The sequence below is a fragment of the Bos grunniens genome, chromosome 2 (assembly GCF_055505025.1).
Source record: "Bos grunniens cultivar Pamir isolate PY7600 chromosome 2, Bosgru_T2T1.0, whole genome shotgun sequence".
NCBI classification, from domain to species: Eukaryota; Metazoa; Chordata; class Mammalia; order Artiodactyla; family Bovidae; genus Bos; species Bos grunniens.
The window spans coordinates 31,422,681-31,445,903 of record NC_141166.1 but is presented as its reverse complement, the minus strand read 5'-3'; positions in this window follow the sequence as shown (position 1 = coordinate 31,445,903).

The following is a 23,223-nucleotide window of genomic DNA, read 5'->3' as shown; positions in this document are numbered from 1 at the left end:
AGTGAATTGTCATTTCCTCCAGGAAGATACCAGGATATCTTCCCATCCCAGGGATCAAACCCAGGTCTCCTGCATTGGCAGGGAGATTCTTATTCTAGAGTTGTTTGTTTGATTGGTTTGATTTGTTTAAGGAGAAGCAAAAAAAAGAAGAAAGAAGAAGTGTGGCTCAAGCTGTGCTAGTTTACAGATGGTTCTAAAAAAGTAGGAATACTTAGAAGTCCAAATCAAAACCATAAAGCAAGTTTCATTCCTGGGGTTGGGTCTGCCAGCAATTGAACTGTCTTGACTGTCTGTGTGTTTTCCAGTAGTAAGACCTGTGATATTCCAGGCTAGAGTCAGTGTGCAATGGAGGAAGACAACAGAAAGAGAATGGAGAAGACAGGGAGATACAAAATCAGCTACAGCCTAGGGACCAGCCTTCATCCATCTTTGCATCTATGGCGCCCAGTGTACCACCCAGCACATCCCTGGGTGGTACACTAGTGTAACACCCTCCTAGTGTACTCACAGCAGAGGAACTGTGTGAGCTTTTCAACATCAGTGGGCTCTCAAGAATTTGAGGCAGTGTTAGTACAAAAAAAACGAAAAGAATTTTTGTGCTCTTTGTAGGTGGGGAGCTCTATTTTTCTTACTCACCTGTATCTGACAATGAAGAACAATAGAAACAAACTCATTTATTGGAGTAGGTGGATTCCCAAGAAGGTATCTGACATATGTTTGCTAGCAGAATGAATAAATGAATGAACAAATCAAAGAATGAGTGAATTTTGTTCATCTTCTCCTATATAGTCTTACAGCTACTAGAGTGAAAAAAACACTAGATTTGCAATCAGAACCAGTGTTTCTCCTTTATTTATCCCTCCCACAATTATTAACTGAGCTCTGGCTGACTCTGCTTCTATTACCATGACATGGTAGGATGCTGGAGCTAGAGTGCAAACAAGACAAAGTTCTTTATTTGTGAGGAGGAAGGAAAACACAGCATCATCATTTTCATAAATCACTAACACTAGTCCAGAGAGCACAGAGCTATGTGGAATTGGATAGGTAGGTACTCTTTTGTAAAGAAAGGTTAGGAAAGAATTCCTAAAGATGTGACATTTGAACAGAAATCAGCATAATGAGAAGAAGCAAAGTAAAGGTCTTGGATAAGAGTACTTTATGCAGAAAATACGGGAAGTGCAAAGTCCCCGAGATAGGAAGGAACCCAAGGTAGAAAAACAGAAGACTGTCTCATGTGCCTGGGGCATGCCAAGGAGGGGAGCAGAATAAGACATAAGGTCAAAGTGGTAGGTATGGGCTTCTGCACAGAGTCAGACATGACTGAAGCGACTTAGCAGCAGCAGCAGCAGCAGCAGGCATCAAAATAATAGCTAACAGTGTCACAGGAGAAGGCAATGGCACCCCACTCCAGTACTCTTGCCTGGAAAATCCCATGGACGGAGGAGCCTGGTAGGCTACAGTCCATGGGGTCGCTAAGAGTCGGACACGACTGAGCGACTTCACTTTCACTTTTAACTTTCATGCATTGGAGAAGGAAATGGCAACTCACTCCAGTGTTCTTGCCTGGAGAATCCCAGGGATAGGGGAGCCTGGTGGGCTGCCATCTATGGGGTCGCACAGAGTCGGACGCGGCTGAAGCGACTTAGCAGCAGCAGCAGCAGCAACAGTGTCACAAGTTTAGAATGTGTCCATCACTGTTTAGACCATCTTATTTGATCCTCACAATAATCCCAATAAAACAGATAGGTGATAACTGAAATATTTAACAACAAGTACATCATAACCATCAACCAATAAAATAATGCCAAGTGTTAACCACCATGCTGGCCACCTAGTTCAGACTACCATGGCTACTTTTAATAGATAAGGAAACTGAGCTCAGAGATGCGGTAATTACCTCAAAATTATACAACTGGCCATTTTAACCCAAAATATATATTGAAATGGGTAAGTAACCTACCTTTGATAAATGCTACTTATAAGATTCAAGGAATTCTTATATAATGGGAAAATAGGTAATCTGGAGATTACTATTCATGCTGTGGAAAAAAGACCACTGTGCCAGGATTGTAAAATCATAGAACTGTGCCTGGTACTGACACTAACCAGCGTTCAGACTTTGAGTAAACTACTTTACCTCTCTCATTCTCAGAAAACCTCTGGCTAGGACAGTGAAAGTGTTGAAAGTGTTAGTTGCCCAGTCATGTCTGACTCTTTGCAACCCCATGAATTGGAGCCCACCAGGCTCTGTCCATGGAATTCTCCAGGCAAGAATACTGGAGGGGATAGCCATTCCCTTCACCAGGGGATCTTCCCCATCCAGGGATCAAACACAGGCCCTCTGCACCGGAGGCAGATTCTTTAATTTTATTTCACAAAAGATAATTGGAAATGTTTGGTTGTCATGACTGTTGGTGTAGGGGGTGTTACAGGCATCTAGTGGCATTCCTAGAGGTTAGGCATGCTGTTAAACATCCTACAATACAGAGGACAGCCCCACAGCAAGGAGGTATTACTACTAAGGTAAAGAAACCCTTTCTGGAGCCCAGAGAGGTAACAGACACTTTTGAGGCATGTCAGGTGTGGCATCAGGGAGCAATGGAGGCTGTAACAAATTGTAAAGTACATATACTAAAGACATTTAATATAAAAATATGTATAAACCTATGTAGACTAAAGAGAAGATACATGCAGGTCAATTTCAACCTGCTTTTGACCTAACTGCAGCCCTGGTTACAACGTTCTTTCACAGATAAAGATGAAGGAGTCTTTTAGTCATCCAGAAGTCTGTGTGTGTGTGTGTGTGTGTGTGCACGTGCACACACATACATGTGTGTATACTCACAAATAGACACACAGATACATATTCATATACATGCATTGGCAAAAAGATTTATTTTTTAAGTTTATTTATTTTTGCCTGTGCTGAGTCTTCGTTGCTATGTGGACTTCTCATTGCTGTGACTTCTTTTGTTGTGGAGCATGGGTTCTAGGGCATACGGGCTTTTGTAGTTGTGGCACATAGGCTCAGTAGCTGCAGCTGGCAGTTCTCGAGAGCACAGACTCAATACTTATGGCACAGGGGTTTAGTTGCTCTGAATGTGGGATCTTCTCCAACCAGGGATCAAACCAGTGTCTCCTGCATTGGCAGGCAGATTCTTTACCACTGAGCCACCAGTTCAGTTCAGTCAGTTCAGTTGCTCAGTCGTGTCTGACTCTTTGAGATCCCAAGAATTGCAGCACACCAGGCCTCCCTGTCCATCACCAACTCCTGGAGTTCACTCAAACTCATGTCCATCGAGTTGGTGATGCCATCCAGCCATCTCATCCTCTGTCGTCCCCTTCTCCTCCTGCCCCTAATCCCTCCCAGCATCAAAGTCTTTTCCAATGAGTCAACTCTTCGCATGAGGTGGCCAAAGTACTGGAATTTCAGCTTTAGCATCACTCCTTCCAAAGAACACCCAGGACTGATCTCCTTTAGAATGGACTGGTTGGATCTCCTTGCAGTCCAAGGAACTCTCAAGAGTCTTCTCCAACACTACAGTTCAAAAGCATCAATTCTTCAGTGATTTTTCTTCACAGTCCAACTCTCACATCCATACATGACCACTGGAAAAACCATAGCCACCAGGGAAGACCCCAAAATATTTTTGAGTGTTTTCCAAAGGGTGACCCTTCATCCCTTTTAGAGCAGAATCTCAGTTCTTTTGCTTCTTTAACTTGTCAATACTTTCTCCCTCCATCAATTTCAGCCCCCTTCCTCTTGTTCTGGCTTTAGCAAAAGTAAAGCCCAAATGCTCCACTCCACCCACAGAGAAACTTCTGATTTCAGTTTTGATCCCTTCTTGTTGCTTAAAGTCACCAAGAAGGAGGCTCCCTAGCTTGCATTACTGCTGTAGCCTTCAGAGACAGATAGCCTGGAAAAGACAGGTTGGCCCCACGTTTACGATGTGCCCATGGAGTTATTTACGGTTTGTTTATCCACTCAATGTGGAGCATTTGTGGCCTATGACTTTCAGCTCCAGGGTGCATTAATAGATCTGGGGAAGAATTGGTAGTGTTAAACTATACAGTTGCACTGGGCTTTTCAGCCTCCCCCTGAAAAGCAAACCCAGCATTAATTCCCAGACACTCAGGCATAATAGGATTTCTAGAAAGATCCCAATTACCCCACTGGCCAACATGGTGGGAGAAAACTTACAACAGGTGAGAAGCAGATGGAATTAGAATGAAGTTCTCTGCTCATCAGGCTCAGAGATGGAAACAAGCATGGCCAGAGTAAAGGTACAGATGTAGAATGTAAGACATCATCATGATTTCTGAGACGGGCAAACTAAATGTGAATGAGGCATCAAGGTAAAGTCTCCCAGGTACACAATGTTGGAGGGATCTGAGCTGCACCAAGGTAGTGTATTTCTGCATTGATGTGAATGTATGAATGGATAAATGAATGAACAAGTGAATGAAAGAAACCTTCCCTCTGTGAACTTGGCACTTCAGTTTAACTACTTGTTTAATACCTCTATTTCCTAACATCTTGTTTGATGTTCTATAGGTACAGAGGCTAACCCATAGACTCCCTATTGTCTGTAGTTTATCAGGGTAGATCCAGGTTTTGTAGAACTGGTCAAAGCTATGGTTTTCCAGTAGTCATGTATGGATGTGACAGTTGGACCATAAAGAAGGCTGAGTGTCGAAGAATTGTTGCTTTTGAACTGTGGTGTCAGAGAAGACTCTTGAGAGTCCCTTGGACTGCAAGATCAAACCAGTCAATCCTAGAGGAAATCAATCCTGAAAATTCATTGGAAGGACTGATGCTAAAGCTGAAGCTCCAATACTTTGACCACCTGATATGAAGAACTGACTTATTAGAAAAAACCCTGATGCTGGGAAAGATTGAAGGCAGGAGGAGAAGGGGACGACAGAGGATGAGATGTTTGGATGGCATCACCGACTTGATGGACATGAGTATGAGCAAGCTCTGAGAGATGGTGAAGGAGCCTGGCGTGCTACAGTCCATGGGATCACAAAGAGTCGGACATGACTGAGTGATTGAACAACAGAACAACAGCTTTTGCAGTCTATATTGTTGTTATTTGTTTAGTTGTTCAGTCATGTCTGACTCTTTTGTGACCCCATAGACTGTAGCCCGCCAGGATCCTCTGTCCATAGGATTTCCCAAGCAAGAATACTGGAGTGGGTTGCCATTTCCTTCTCCAGAGGATCTTCCTCACTCAGGGATTGAACCCACATCCCTGCACTGCAGGAAGATTCTTTACTGCTGAGCCACTGGGGAAAACCTGTAGTCTATGAAGCCCTCTTGAATAAAATGAACCCAAAATTATAAATGCAAAATTTCTAGATACTCTCTCAGGGCCTTGGAAAAGGCAGGTGTTAGTAAAGCCTCCTGAAACTTAAGTTCATTGGCTTTTTGGTAAATCTAACCCTGCCATTTAGAATGTTTCTCCAGGTATTAGGGTCTTGAGACAACAGGCTGGATCCAGACCTGTTCTCCTCTCTTACCTACCAACTCATGACATCACGTGGATAAGGCTTCATTCCTACTAATCTCCCAAGACGGAAGCCTTCCTCTGCCACAAGGAGCACCCACTCAGCATCCTGGTTTACTTCTTCCATTCATTCATCTGTCCACATTTACATACAAAACACTGAATTGCACTCTCTATGAGTTAAGCATGTGTTGTGTTGTAGGAATAGGAAAAGAAGAAAATACATAAATATATCCATTTTCTATTGCTGCATAACAAATTCCTACAAATCTAGCAGCTTAAAACACCCAATTCTTGTATCACAGTTTTTGTGGGTCAGGAGTTCAAGCACATCTTACCTGGGTCCTCTGCTCAGGCTGCCACCAGACAAGGTATAGGCAGGGCTACTTTCTCATCTGAACCTAAACTGGCGTAGAACCTACTTCAAGCCCCATCAGGTTGTTGGAAGGATTCATTTTTTTTGTATGAGTGAAGGTCTCAGCTCTGGATCCTCTGATGCTTGATCCTCTTGATTCCCACATTTCCCTATCACATGGCACTCTCCAGAAGCAGTTTACAACATGACTGTTTCCTTCCTCAAGGACAGAAGGAGAATTTCTCTGTATAGTTGTCTCAGACAGATTCTTACATAATGAAACATAATCACAAGGGTGACATTCCATTACTTCATCATTTAACATAACCTAACAATGGGAGAGCTATCTCATCACCTTTACTGTATTCTATGGGTTAGAAACAAGTCATGGGCCCTTTCCACACTCAGTGGAATTATTCACAGATTGTGGATCCCTGGGGTCACCTTACAATGTGTCTTCCTCTCTCCACTTTGAAATCTCAGTGAAAGTGAAAGTTGCTCAGTCGTGTCTGACTCTTTGCAACCCAGGCCAGAATACTGGAATGAGTAGCCTTTCCCTTCTCCAGGGTATCTTCCCAAACCAGGGACTGAACCCAGGTCTCCCACATTGCAGGCAGATTCTTTACCAGTTGAGCCACAAGGGAAGCCCAAGGGGCTTGAAATCTCAAGGGGCTCTCATTTCAATAATTTAGATTACTGGAGGCCACTCTTATTCTAAATATTTGGAAAATTCTTCTGATTAGTTATATTATAAATTAAATCTAATCTGTTAATAATTTAATAAAAGAAGAGCAATGCTCCCACATGGTATGAGTTAGGACTCTATGCAATTCCAACTGTCAAGAATATAGCTTATTGCATGTATATGTAGATATGCAGATACATCTACCTGTCAGATGCAAGAAAAAGCATATCTTTAAGTGTTAATGCATAGTAATACAATGAACTCATACACCTCCATTCCAATTTAAGAGATAGACCATTACCAACTTCATTCTATCTACCTGTGTACTTCTTCCTATCTCATCCAAGAGGCAATGACTCTTTCACATTCAGTTGTTATAATTGCCTTGATAATTTCCTTTTGATAATTTCATCATGGGTGAATTTAACAACAACAAAAAAAAACCCACAAAACAAACTAAGACAACAAAACTTGTGCATTTTTGCTAAATTCTGAACTTTACAGAAATGACAATATATTTCTGCAACTCACTTTTTCCACAGAGTGTTATGTTTTTGAGATTGATCTTTGCTGCTTCATGTAGCTGTAGGTCGATCATTTCCACTCAATATATTTTGTTGTGCTGTGCAATGATGGTGCAAATAAATATTCACTTTTATCCCTATACATTAAGTTTTCTCCAGTTTTTACAATCATGAATAGTGCTACTGTGAACACTGTTTCATGTCTTCTAGTATACTTACGTGATAATTTTGTTAGAATATCACCTAAAATTAAAATTACTTGATCTTAGAGACTGCAAATATTCAACTTTACAAAGAATGACAATGATCTTACAAAGTAGTTGTATTAAGGTAAATTCAATTTATAAGTGCCCTTTAATCTACTTAATCCCACCAACACCTGGTGTTTCAAGACTTCTTAATATCACCAATTGAGAAACTTCAAATGGTATTTCATATTGACCTTAGTTTGCATTTTCTTAGATATTAATAAGACCAATAATTTTATATGCTTATTTGCCATTTTTAATTTCTTCTGTGAAATGCTGGCTCAAATAATTTGCCTGTTTTCTTTTGTTTACATTTTTCTTACTTATTTGTAGAAGTTCTTCACATATTCCACGGATAAATGTGTGTGAATTCATATGTCAATAAAATATGTTCTCATGAGACTTGTTTTTCACTTTCTTTATAATATCCTTTAATAAATAGAAAGTTTTATTATAGTCAAATATATCAATCACTTTTTTGTGCTTAGGTTTTTTTGTATCCTATTTAAGAAATCTTTTCCTAGTTCAAAGAATGGGAAAAACAAAGATATTTTCCTTTATATTTTCAGTTTTTTAAGTGAAAAAAGATATGAATGAATGAAGAGACTAAATATCATGAGGCTATCATTATTTTCATCTTTAGTGATTTATAAGTTCAGTATAGTTCCCATTTTTAAAAGTTTTAAATGATTATTTAGATACATTGCAAGTTTATTTTAAAATTTATATGGAAGAACACAGAACTATGATTAACTAAGACACTCCAAAATGAAATCACACAATAATTGAATTTACCCTACCATACATCTCTATGCTTATTTTTGTACCAATATAATAATAGGTATCTATACTCAAATATATATGATACATATGTATATAATATATTTACATTCTTATATATAGACTATAAATAAAATCTATCCATTTATATAAGTATGTATCATATATACTTAAAATTATATATACTTTAAGAATATACTTGTACCATTATACAAAGATATTTATGTAACATATAATTACATAGATCCATATATACATAAGTATATATGTCATGTACATATATAAACCTATATTTAAATCTATGGAACATGTATTGGATTTCATCAAATGGTTTTTTGGCATCTATTGAGATAATTATATGTATATTTCTTAGGCTCAGTTCATGTGGTCAATTACATTTATAGATTTCTGATGTGCAACCACTTGTTTTGCAGAATAAAGTTAATTTTAATGTATCATAATTTTACATACCATTCAATTTATTTTGTTGATGTTTTGTTTAAACAATTCTACATCCGTGTTTCTGAGATTAACCTGTAATTTTTCTTTTTCTTCCTATTCTTGTCTGGTTTTGAAATCAAGAGTATATTGACCTCATCTTGGAAGGAAAGTTATGACCAACCTAGATAGCATATTCAAAAGCAGAGACATTACTTTGCTAACAAAGGTCCATCTAGTCAAGGATATGTTTTTTCCAGTAGTCATGTATGGATGCGAGAGTTGGACTGTGAAGAAAGCTGAGCGCCGAAGAATTGATGTTTTTGAACTGTGGTGTTGGATAAGACTCTTTAGAGTCCCTTGGACTGCAAGGAGATCCAAGCTATCCATTCTGAAGGAGATCAGCCCTGAGATTTCTTTGGAAGGAATGATGCTAAAGCTGAAGCTCCAGTACTTTGGCCACCTCTTGCGAAGAGTTGACTCATTGGAAAAGACTCTGATGCTGGGAGGGATTAGGGGCAGGAGGAGAAGGAGACAACAGAGGATGAGATGGCTGGATGGCATCACTGACTTGATGGACATGAGTTTGAGTGAACTCTGGGAGTTGGTGATGGACAGGGAGGCCTGGTGTGCTGCAATTCATGGGGTCGCAAAGAGTCGGACACAACTGAGCAACTGAACTGAACTGATGTATAAAATAACTAATGAAAACATACTGTATAGCACAGAGAACTCTGCTCAATGGTCTGTCATGACAAAGAAGGGATATATGTATGTTTAGCTGATTCACCCTGCTATACAATGGAAAATAACACGACACTGTAAAGCAACGAAACTCTAATAGTATTGAAAAAAAAAAAAGAGGGAGTTATATTGACCTCATACTGAATTGAAGAAAACTAGGACTGACATTCAGTAAGTACACATCAGCATGCCTGTATCTTATGTTTATGACTGGCATTGAAATATGATTGTTTAGAGCATACTATACTCATTGTCAATGATTTTAAATTATGCCTTGCAAAACCAGCCTGTAAGATAATTTGGGTTTGCTGTTTTCTTCACAGGATTATTACTAACCACAGATTGAATTTTATTAATTTTTATAGAACCCCTGAAGCTTCCTATTCCTTATGAGTCAATTTTGACATTTTTTTGAAAAATTTATTTCATTTAAGTTTACAAATGTATTGCCACAACAGGCTTCATGCTATTATCTTATTTTATATACCTCTGTTATGTGTATACTTATGTTCACTTTTTTATTTCCAGCATTTTTACTTTCTTTCTCAGTCAGTCTTGGCATAGTCATTTCTCTGAAACCATTAATAAAAGCTTTGTTTGTTGGTCTGTTTCATTTACTTATTTCATTTTTCATTTCATTAATTTCTATTCTTATCTTTATTATTTCCTTTCTTCTACTTCCTGTGATTTATTCTGTTTTCTTTTTTTAATGTCTTCATTTAATTACTAGTTCATTAATTTTAAGCTACTGAAGTTACTAAAAGTAACTTTCCATCTTCTTGGTAATATAATTATGCTTGGCTATAATGTCCCTTTGTAGTTCACTTTTCACTAGATGTTAATGATTGTAAATGTAATTTCATTCTCATTTACTTGTAAGGATTTTCTAAATGTGAGCATTAATTCTTTTTGACCCATAATATTTTGAGCTTATAAAATTAACAAATATACAGATGTATTTGAATTTATCTTTTGTTAATGACTCCTATCTTAACTTCACTCTGATCAGAGAACATGTCCTACAAATATCCATATAATAGACATCTGCTGAGATTTCTTATATATCCTAGAATATCCTCAGTTTTTATAAATGTTTCAAATGTGCATCAAATGAATGTATATTGCTACTTTCAGGAAATGTCTTCTATGTTTTTAAGTCAAGCTTCTTGATTCAATATTCTATATTTTAATATAGTAACATCACCTTTACTAATATTATTTTACTTCTTGACCTATTAGTAGCTGAGAAATGTGTGTTTAAAATCACTTGTAAAGACAATAACCTTGTACTTTTACCCTGAATATGTATCTTATTTTATTTCTTTTAAGCATAGCTAATTAGGTGTTTGGGCTTCCCCAGTGGCTCCGTGGTACAGAATCCATCTGCAATACAGAACCCACAGGAAATGTGGGTTTGATCCCTGGGTTGGGAAGATCCCCTGGAGGAGGACATGGCAACCACTCCAGCATTCTTGCCTGGAGAATTCCACGGACAGACGAGCCTGGTGGGCTACAGTCCGTAGGATCGCAGAGTCAGACACAACTGTAGCGACTTACCATGCACGCATGCACGCAACTAGGTATTTACAAGTTTATAATTATTATTCAACAATTCTTATGGAATTAAATCTTCCATTATCATGCAGTAACTTTTATTTTAAAAGCCTTTTTATTTGCAGAATGTAAATATAATATGGTGTGATTTATATAAATTTTAAAAGCTCAAAGATATGTTTATGAATATTATGAAAGAGGTTACTTAAATGAGATTTTCTTCTATTGATTCAATCATGGCTATGTTCCTCAAGCTGAAAATATCCATCCATTCTGAAAAGGTTATATATATGACAAATCATCTCTAAGTCTGTGGCTAGTCTTTATTCTACTTTTTAATGGTACCTTTTGCAGATCTAATGTACAGCATGGTAAAACCAATTAACAAGACTACAATATACTTGAAATTTGCTAAAAGGATAGCAACACAACAAATCTCAACACATATACACACACACAAACTCACTTATATACACACAAAATGGTAACCATATAGAGGCAATGAATAGGTTATTTAGATGAATTGTAGTAATCCTATATATATATATATCTTAAATATATACAACTGCTATATGTTAAAGGTATTTCAATGAAGTTGTTTTAAAAAATACATATACATACAAAAAGAAAGATTGATAAATTCAATAACATTTTAAATGATTGTTTCTCAAAATACAATAATACTTTTTTTTTTCAGTTTTTAGATGTTTATCAAAGGATTTTAGTAGTTTTTCTGCCATGTCTTTTTCCATTCCTTCATTTGCACTCTTTCATTTTCAGGCATTTCATTTTCTTATATTTCAGAGAGTTTCTTTAAAGAGTATCATTAAATATTTTTTAAACTTCAATAAGTAGACTCTTTGTCTTTTAAAGGTTAGGTTATTCTAGTCAGATTATTGGAATTATTAGAATGTATTGTTTCTACCATCTTCATTTTACTACTTTCTTGTTCACTTTTTTTATATTTTTACTTGTTTCCTTCACCTTCTTACCACATCTTCATTCTGTCTTCCTGTCTTTTAATACATTTTCTCACGCTCTTTGTCTCTTTCCATTGCATTCTGGGTAATTTGTCCATACATATCTTCCAGCTCTATAATAATCTCAGTTTGTGCTTCATATGTTGTGCTCCCATACACTGAGCATTCAACTTTAATGATTTTACTTTTTAAATGTATGGGGGTTTTTTTTGGTGCAATGTGGTTATTTTTTGAGATAAGAGAAGAAATCAAAATAAAGTACAATTTACTGAAGGCTGACTGAGACCACAAATAATCACAAAAATGAGGAATTAAATCAATATTTGTATTCATTAAAGGACTAACTCTATTTTTATAATACTTTTTCCTTGCAAATTTTGGCTGAAGACTTATTGATTGCATCTTCCTATGGTGACAATTTTGTAAATCAATTTCCATAGAGAGAATTAAAAATGTTAGTTCTTCTACCAGAATAGATTGAATGTTTTATTAGTAGTTTAGAAATGATAGTTTTATTTGTCATTTTATGTTCTATTTGTATCTTTTCCAATCTTCCAGTTATCTTTATCATCTCTTCTTGTTTGTTTATTCTGTTTGAGATGTCCAATAAAGAAAACTGGATTTTTGCATGAGGGATGGAGGATGTAATTTGGTTCTGAAATGGGACATATTCATACTATCTCCTGTTCTTTCAAGTACTTTAGATGCTTTCTGGATTTTCACCACTCCACGGTTTTGTACAATCCAAACATAATGTAAGGCATGACTCTCTGGAGCTATTATTAGCACTAATAATAATCCTTTGGCCTTCCCAGGTGGTGATAGTGGTAAAGAATCTGTCTCCCAATGCAGCAAATGCAAGAGACATGGGTTTGATCCCTGGGTAGGGAGGACCCCTGGAGAAGGAAATGAAACCCAATCCAGTATTCTTGCCTGGAAAATTCCATGGACAGAGGATCCTGGTGTACTATACAGACATGGATCACAAAGAGTCAAATGTGACTGAGCACATACTGTGCTAATAATAATTTTTTAATAAAAATAAAGTGCTAGAGTTCATCCCATTCATCTTCCTCCTTGATATAGAGTCAGTCTTGTTAGCCAGCTACCAGATAAGTGGGGGCTTCCCCAGTGGCTCAGCAGTAAAGAATCCACCTGCAATACAAGAGATGTAGGTTCAACCCTGGATCGGGAAGATACCCCTGGAGAAGGGTATGGCAACCCACTCCAGCATTCTTGCCTGGAGAATCCCGTGGACAGAGGAGCCTTGTGGGTTACAGTCCACAGGGTCACAAAAGTCAGACACGACTGAAGCAGCTGAGCACACCAGACAAGTGGAATATTCTCTTAATGTCAATCATCTACAAAATTCTTGTTTAATTTGCCTATAATTGTCCTTGGGCAAGCCTAAGCCCAAAGACAGATTGATGGGCCCCTGTTCTTCACACCAACCAATTAGGCACAGTTCACATTACTGCCCTACACCGTAGCTTAGATCTTATCCAGAAGCGCAAGCGAAATGCCACACAGCCCCACTCAGTGACAAGACCATTGTCCCAGGGGTTTAACTTAGAAGTGATTGTTGCAAACTGAAAAAGTTGTTTGTTTCCCCTCTCCCCCCACCAAATATCACCATGTTGACTCTGTTACTAAATTGATATCCTAATCTGGACTTGTAGAAAATCATCATCAGAAGAGAATGTGAATGTGCTGCTAATGATGGGAATGGGAGAAGGAATTCTTTCCTCCACAGTCTACATTTCTCCTCAGCCCTTAAGAAAGCATTTTCTATATGTGATCTCATTTAATATTTACAACATCCCTATGAAATAGATACTGTTAGTACTTTACTTCTATCTTATGGGTGCGGCATTTAAAGCCTAAAAATGTTCAATTACTGGCCCAGGGTCACATAATTGGAAAGTTGCAGAGTTGGGGTAAAGACAGCTGCTTTCTTGTTTTATATTATCTATATTTACAACAGTTCTGCGAGATAGGTCTTGGTCTCATTGTCCAGTGAGGAAACCAAAGCACAGAGAAACTGGGTAACTTGTGCAATATCACACAGCTAACTATATGGCAGAGCAGAGAAGGACACCAGAGCAGCCTGAGTAAAGAAATGCTGCTCTTAACCACAGACTGTGCTCCTATGTCTTCATCTGCCAATAAAACTAGAAGATGTGGTAAGAGTGTTGTTTGCTTCTCACGTTATCTTTTGTTCTATATAACCATCCAGTACTCATAAATTTCTGTTGCTGTCCAGTCCTCTACCTGAGGCTTGTATTTATATTAATATATACTTTCAGAGAATAAAGTTAGTACAGAGTGAGAAGTAACAAATAGTGGTATAGTCTGGAAATTAAATCAGATGGATAGAGATGTTTATTAGCATCAAAATTCAGGAGAACTTCCTTTTGATGTATAGCTGAGACTTCTTGTGTGTTCCTTTATGTGTTACGGGCTTCCCTGGTGGCTCAGACGGTAAAGCATCTGTCTACAAGGTGGGAGACCTGGGTTCGAGCCCTGGGTTGGGAAGATCCCCTGGAGAAGGAAATGGCAATCCACTCCAGTACTATTGCCTGGAAAATCCCATGGACAGAGGAGCCTGGTAGGCTACAGTCTATGGGGTCGCAAACAGTCAGACACAATTTAGCGACTTCACTTTCACTTTCACTTTATGTGTCAAAGAGGGAAGTGTCCATTCTCTATTACTTAGAACAGGCTTTCTCAACTCTAGCACTACTGACATTTTGGACCAGGTAATTCTTTGTTGTCTAGGGACATCATCTGCATTGTAAGATATTGACCAGCATCTCTAGGCTCCACTGACTATATGCTAATAGCATCCTTCCCACTCCAGTTGTGAGAATCAAAAACATCTTCAGGAATTCCCTGGCAGTCCAGTGGCTAGGACTCAGTGCTTTCACTTCCACGGCCTGGGTTCAATCCCTGGTCAGGGAACTAAGATCCCACAAGCCAGATGGTGTGGCCAAAAAAAAAAAAAAAAGAAATTCCAACCATTACCAAATGTCCCATGGGGAACAAAATCAAATCACCTCTAGTCAAGAATTACTAATTTAGAGAATCTCAGAGAACAAACCTAAAATAATTGCTCTGCCTCTAAAATTAGACACTGCTTGCACTGAGTTGGTTAGATTGAACAGGAGGCCCCAAGAAGGGATCTTGGCTGGATTGAGAGATTACCCTGAGCCAGAGCTGAGTCACAGCCCAGTGTACCCATGCCCTTTTCTTAGAAAGGAGAAGGAGATGAAGGAACAGAGGGGACCGCCAGAGACCACAGGTGTATTCTGAAGATTCAACTTCAGAGAAGTTAGAGTGGGTTGGAACAAATGTTTAGTAATATAAGGGGGTGGGAATGTGACACCTCTTATTTACTGAAATATCATATACTTATATCATTTAATCCTCATGGTAACCTGGTAAAGGATATACAGTTCATCATTTCTGTTTTACAGGTTAGGAAAGGAATGTAAAAGGTGCTGAAAGACTAGCCTAAGGTTAGAAAGTGAGGGAGCTGGAAGTGATGACAGAGCTGTCTGATTCAAATGTCTATATTCTTTTCAATGTACCCCAAACCTATAAAGAGAACTCTCCAGAGATGACGTGGAACTTTTAACATTACACTATCCTTTCATTCATTCATTCATTTAATAAAATATGTGCACATCTACTCTGTGAAGATATTTTGGTATCCACCAAGGATGGATACCAAATAAACAAATAAACAAAATCTGATCCCAACCTCATAGATCTTATAATAGTGGGAGAAATACATATTTAAAACATTTCAGTGCACCATGCTAAATACACTGAAGAAGAAATGTGTGCAGATGTCGCTGTAAAAACATAGAAGAAGGAACCCTAATGCAGCCTTGAGAGTGTGATGGGAAGAGTCTTGGGGAGGTCTTCATAAAAGAGAAGGCATTAGAGGTGGGTCCAGGGATGTTTGGAGTTGAGATTTGTCCAAGGAAATGGCAGAAATCTCATAATTTACCGCTAAAAATCAACTTCTACAAATTTCAGTTTGGATCTAATGACAGAAAAGAGAAATAAAATTTTGAGTTAGAAGGATGACAGTGTGTTGGGCTGAAGTGTCACTTCTATAGGGAAGTAGGAGGAGTGACTGCCATTTGTATTACCCAGGGTTCTTCCAAAAATAGAACCAATGAGGGAAAAGAGAGAGAGCTAGAGAGGGAAGATTTTAAGGAATTGCTCACAGAATAATCAGTTCAGTTCAGTTCAGTCGCTCAGTCGTGTCTGACTCTTTGCGACCCCATGAATCGCACCATGCCAGGCCTCCCTGTCCATCAACAACTCCCGGAGTTCACTCAAACTCATGTCCATCAAGTCAGTGATGCCATCCAGCCATCTCATCCTCTGTCGTCCCTTTCTCCTCCTGCGCTCAATCTTTCCCAGCATCACGGTCTTTGCTAATGAGTCAGCTCTTCACATGAGGTGGCCAAAGTATTGGAGTTTCAGCTTCAGCATCAGTCCTTCCAATGAACACCCAGGACTGGTCTCCTTTAGGATGGACTGGCTGGATCTCCTTGCAGTCTAAGGGACTCTCAAGAGTCTTCTCCAGCACCACAGTTCAAAAGCATCAATTCTTCAGTGCTCAGCTTTCTTCACCGTCCAACTCTCACATCCATACATGACCCCTGGAAAAACCATAGCCTTGAGTAGATGGACTTTTGTTGGCAAAGTAACATCTCTGCTTTGGAATATGCTATCTAAGTTGGTCATAACTTTCCTTCCAAGGAGTAAGCGTCTTTTAATTTCATGGCTGCAGTCACCATCTGCAGTGATTTTGGAGCCCAAAATATAAAGTCTGACACTGTTTACACTGTTTCCCCATCTATTTCCCATGAAGTGATGGGACCAGATGCCATGATCTTCGTTTTCTGAATGTTGAGCTGTAAGCCAACTTTTTAACTCTCCTCTTTCACTTTCATCAAGAGGCTTTTGAGTTCCTCTTCACTTTTTGCCATAAGGGTGGTGTCATCTGCATATCTGAGGTTATTGATATTTCTCCCTGCAATCTTGATTCCAGCTTGTGCTTCTTCCAGCCCAACGTTTCTCATGATGTGCTCTGCATAGAAGTTAAATAAGCAGGGTGATAATATACAACCTTGACGTACCTTTTCCTATTTGGAACCAGTCTGTTGTTCCATGTCCAGTTCTAACTGTTGCTTCCTGACCTGCATACAAATTTCTCAAGAGGCAGGTCAGGTAGTCTGATATTTCCATCTCTTTCAGAATTTTCCACAGTTTATTGTGATCCACACAGTCAAAGGCTTTGGCATAGTCAATAAAGCAGAAATAGATGTTTTTCTGGAACTCTCTTGCTTTTTCCATGATCCAGCAGATGTTGGCAATTTGATCTCCGGTTCCTCTGCCTTTTCTAAAACCAGCTTGAACATCAGGAAGTTCACGGTTTACGTATTGCTGAAGCCTGGCTTGGAGAATTTTGAGCATTACTTTACTAGCATGTGAGATGAGTGCAATTGTGCAGTAGTTTGAGCATTCTTTGGCATTGCCTTTCTTTGGGATTGGAATAAAAACTGACCTTTTCCAGTCCTGTGGCCACTGCTGAGTTTTCCAAATTTGCTGGCATATTGAGTGCAGCACTTCCACAGCATCATCTTCCAGGATTTGAAATAGCTCAACTGGAATTCCATCACCTCCACTAATATTAGTGGTTGACAAATACAAAATCTGTAATGGGAGAGGAATTTCAGCAGGCTGGAAATTCAAGTAAAATTTGATGTTGCCATCTTAAGTCTGAATTCCCCATAAGACTCAGCAGATAAGGAAACTCAAGAAGAGTTTCTACTTTACAGTCTTGAGGTAGAATTTGCTCTTCTTTGGGAAACCTCAATTTTTATTCTTAAAGGTTTTTCTTCAACTGATTGAATGAGACCCACCCACATTATGGAATGTAATCTGCTTTACTCAAAAGTCCATTGATATAAATGTTAGTCACATCTATCCACATCTAAACTGATGACCAAGCAACTAAGTAATGGCCTAGTCAAGCTCACAGATTGAGTTAACCAGCCTACCACTGAATTTAGTAGCATGCTTTAGTATAGTCTTATAGTCATAAATCCTGGTAAGCCTTAGCCCTAAATCAGATCCCTAAAGGAGATGGAAGAATTCTTAAGGTTTTGGTGATTCAATAATCATTGTAGTTTCCTTTGTTGTGCAGAAGCTTTTAAGTTTAATTAGGTCCCATTTGTTTATTTTTGCTTTTATTTCCAATATTCTGGGAGGTGGGTCATAGAGGATCCTGCTGTGATTTATGTCAGAGAGTGTTTTGCCTATGTTCTCCTCTAGCAGTTTTATAGTTTCTGGTCTTTTGTTTAGATCTTTAATCCATTTTGAGTTTGTTTTTGTGTATGATGTTAGTAAGTGTTCAAGTATCATTCTTTTACAAGTGGGTGACCAGTTTTCCCAGCACCACTTGTTAAAGAGGTTGTCTTTAATCCATTGTATATTCTTGCCTCCTTTGTCAAAGATAAGGTGTCCATATGTGTGTGGATTTATCTCTGGGCCTTCTATTTTGTTCCATTGATCTATATTTCTGTCTTTGTGCCAGTACCATACTGTCTTGATGACTGTGGCTTTACAGTACAGCCTGAAGTCAGGCAGGTTGATTCCTCCAGTTCCATTCTTCTTTCTCAAGATTGCTTTGGCTATTCAAGGGTTTTTGTATTTCCATACAAATTGTGAAATTATTTGTTCTAGCTCTGTGAAAAATACCGTTGGTAGCTTGATAAGGACTGCATTGAATCAATAGATTGCTTTGGGTAGTATACTCATTTTCACTATATTGATTCTTCCGATCCATGAACATGGTATATTTCTCCATCTTTTAGTGTCCTCTTTGATTTCTTTCACCAGTGTTTTATAGTTTTCTATATATAGGTCTTTAGTTTCTTTAGGTAGATATATTCCTAAGTATTTTATTCTTTTCGTTGCAATGGTGAATGGAATTGTTTCCTTAATTTCTCTTTCTATTTTCTCATTATTAGTGTATAGGAATGCAAGGGATTTCTGTGTGTGGATTTTATATCCTGCAACTTTACTATATTCATTGATTAGCTCTAATAATTTTCTGGTGGAGTCTTTAGGGTTTTCTATGTAGAGAAACTATAAGCAAGGTGAAAAGACAGCCTTCAGAATGGGAGAAATTAATAGAAAATGAAGCAACTGACAAACAACTAGTCTCAAAAATATACAAGCAACTCCTGCAGCTCAATTCCAGAAAAATAAACGACTCAATCAAAAAATGGGCCAAAGAACTAAATAGACATTTCTCCAAAGAAGACATACAGATGGCTAACAAACACATGAAAAGATGCTCAACATCACTCATTATCAGAGAAATGCAAATCACAACCACCATGAGGTACCATTTCACACCAATCAGAATGGCTGTGATCCAAAAGTCTACAAGCAATAAATGCTGGAGAGGATGTGGAGAAAAGGGAACCCCCTTACACTGTTGGTGGGAATGCAAACTAGTACAGCCCCTATGGACAACAGTGTGGAGATTCCTTAAAAAACTGGAAATAGAACTGCCTTATGACCCAGCAATCCCACTGCTGGGCATACACACCGAGGAAACCAGAATTGAAAGAGACACGTGTACCCCAATGTTCACTGCAGCACTGTTTATAATAGCCAGGACATGGAAGCAACCTAGATGTCCATCAGCAGATGAATGGATAAGAAAGCAGTGGTACATATACACAATGGAGTATTACTCAGCCATTAAAAAGAATACATTTGAATCAGTTCTAATGAAGTGGATGAAACTGGAGCCGAGTATACAGAGTGAAGTAAGCCAAAAAGAAAAACACCAATACAGTATACTAACACATATATATGGAATTTAGAAAGATGGTAACGATGACCCTGTATGCAAGACAGCAAAAGAGACACAGATGTATAAAACAGTCTTTTGGACTCTGTGGGAGAGGGTGAGGGTGGGATGATTTGGGAGAATGGCATTGAAACATGTATAATATCATATATGAAATGAATCACCAGTCCAAGTTCGATGCATGATACTGGTTGCTTGGGGCTGGTACACTAAGACAACCCAGAGGGATGGTACAGGGAGGGAGGAGGGAGGGAGGTTCAGAAAGGGGAACTTGTGTATACCTTTGGTGGATTCATGTTGATGTATGGCAAAACCAATCCAATACTGTAAAGTAATTAACCTCCAATTAAAATAAATAAATTTATAGTTAAAAAATAATCATTGTAAATATACAAAAGAGCTTGCTTTTTAATGAACCTTATGTGAATTTTTTCATAAAATGACAAATTATATAGTGATACTTTAGTTTGAGGAAACAGTCGTGTGTTTCTAAGTCAAATACTAAAAAGTCTTGACTTGAGTTGTGTGTATGCATGAACTTGTGTTTATTCATTCTTATTTCTTAACTGACAAAAAGATAAAGTTATTTCATTCAGATCTAAGACACCAGTATATAGCATGTATGTGTATTTACATGCACATAATGTCCATGATCAGAATTTGTTGATTACATCAGGACTATCATTCTACTTTTGAACAGTGAAACTGTCCAAGAAAAAAAGCCTGAATGAAGAAGTCTGTAAGATTATCACCCTGGAGTTCACTGTCACCTTTTGATCTTTTCATTAAAAAATGCATTTATAAAGAACATATCAGATTCTTAGCCAGAAGTCTTTAATTTAGTAGCCAGTTAATTTATTGCAGAATCCACATACTTTGAAAGGCAACGCATACAAAGAACTCTCTGACAAATCTAAAATGAATCAGTCAGTAGGAAAAAATTTCCCCCCCAAAGTTCACAGAAAAGAGTGTCAGAAGTCTATGAGAAATGGCCGGCATATCCAAACTAAGCTTGATTACAAAAGCAAGAATTTCACTCTGGTTCTGTAAAACGATGGGGGTGAGGGGCTGGAAAGAACATGATAAATTATTCAGGTTTAAGAGACAGTGATAAAAATGTAAATGTAACCCTGTCACTGAATCTTTGCACCAGCTGAATAAATTCAGACTAGAAGCTGAATCAGCATCTTGCCTCTGATGAAAACCAATTGAAAGCACAAAGACGGAAAGAAAAAAAACCTCAGAAGCTCTTTGGAAATGACAGATAAATTGATTAAGCATAACTGCAACCCTAAGATGAAACAGTTTTACTGATATTTACGGCAGACCAGAGGGTTCTTCCAGCTCACTTCAAATGGAAACACTTGTAATCAAAGAATCAGGTCTTGCTTAAGCCCCAAAGTGATTATTACTTCATTAATTATGGTCATGTCTGCTCTTTCATTGTGAGCACATCTAATCTTTTCCCAAGAGCAGTACATTAGCCTCATTTCATCTTTAATCAGTAGATCCCTTCCCAAGGATGTTCTCTGCAGTGTGCATCCAACAACTCTATATACCAAGCTGACTGCCAACATCAGTCCTGTGCTTGGCCTAACATTATAGCTTAGGATGTAAAATATAGGAAAATCTCCCCACTTGGCAATGGAATAAAAACAAATTTTTTTCATATCTATTTTCAAACAGATCAAGAGATAGGGTATAAATGCGAATGAATGTATTTTTCTTGTACAGCTCAGTGATTAAAAGCATGGGTTTAGAATCCAGGCTGTCTGGGTTCAAAGACAGGCCCGCCACTCAGAAAAGCCAGCTGCTCAACTTTCCTCAGCCTTTCTTATCTCTAACACAGAGATAATTACAGGGTTTGTTGTGAGGATTAAATGAGTTAAAACATGTAAAGGGCTTAGGACGTGTCTGGTGCATAGTAAGTGCTCAATAAATGTTAGTTCTTATTAATATTGTGCTTACATTAAACATATGCCACCCACTTAGGGGTTAGACAAATGGTTTGTGTGCTTAATAGAAAAATCACCAGCCAGTCCACTGAGCTGTTCATATGCGTCTGTTTAACAGTACAATCCTGTCTGCCCATTTTTATGCATGGATAGAATTACATGGATAATGACTGATGTCCATATTTACTCCCAATTTGTCTATAAGCCCTTAAGAGATATTTTAATGTCATGGTGTAGTGAAAATTATAAAATTCTGTTGATATACCCCCTGCACATAAATATGGGAATTCTCTGTACTTTTTGCTCAATTTTGCTGTGAACCTAAAAGTACTCTAAAAAAATAAAAGTCTACCTAAAATTTTAAAATTCTATCAATATCAGATAATAAAACTGATTAATGAGCCTCTCACAAATATCCACTGGGAAGTACCCATGTGCCCAGAACCACGCCAACCATGATAAGACAAAAAAAGAACCAGAAAACAATCTAAAGCCTACTAGACATTGACAATTGTTTAGGGAGAAAAAGGTTTATCTGGAACTACTAAAAGATTAAGCTATTATGTGAATTGTGTAATTACAGACAATTAGACAATAAGCTAACATATCATAATATGCTATTTGTGGGTTGAGAACTTTCTGCAAAGGAAAATGAAGGGTGATGAATCTGGACTTGGGACCCATGTGTTGGGAGTGGTGGATGTGCATAAACATTCTAACTCTATCCTCCCACCATCAAGTAAAATTTCCTGGGCTCTACATCCTTGCTCATCCTTCTTTTTCAAGGAACTATTAACTAGATTGAAAGGGGGGAAAATATCTTTACATGGCAAAATGGTGTTCTGCAGGAATGTTGACAGCTTCTTACCCACTTCATCTTTGCATGTGGCTCAGTTAGTGTCCTCCATGGTCAGGAAGGATAAGGGCTTCCCTCATGGCTCAGATGATAAAGAAACTGCCTGCAACGCAGGAAGCCCGGGTTCAATCCCTGGGTCAGGAAGATCCACTGGAGAAGGAAATGGCTATCCACTCCAGGATTCTTGTCTGGAGAATTCCATGGACACAGAGGGAGTCTGGCAGGATACAGTCCATGGGGTCACAAAGAGACAGGCACAACTGAGTGACTAACACTGTCGCCATAAGCAGCAGGCTGCATTGTCACCAAGCCTGCAACCACCCTGATTGCATTCTGTAGTCCATCGTGTGCTAACGCCCATTCCTCTCCTCCATGACTCATGTTTCTCCCCGGCTGTCCCCAAAGCCAGCAGAGGAAGGTAAATGTTACCCTTAAACTATATTACATGGCATCAGTGGGGAGCGGATATGACCCATTGCACACCATCGTTTCCTGTAACCAGGATTTGGTTCCTGGCCCTGCCCTCCACAGTCACACCAGAGGGCACAGAACAGGCCTGGCTTGTAGCCTATGTACCTATATATCTGGAGGAAGGATACCATTTAGGCCTGGGCATGTTAGCTTTTTTTTTAAACCAATTTATTGATAAGTCAGTAACATAAGTAGTTCGGGAAATTCATAA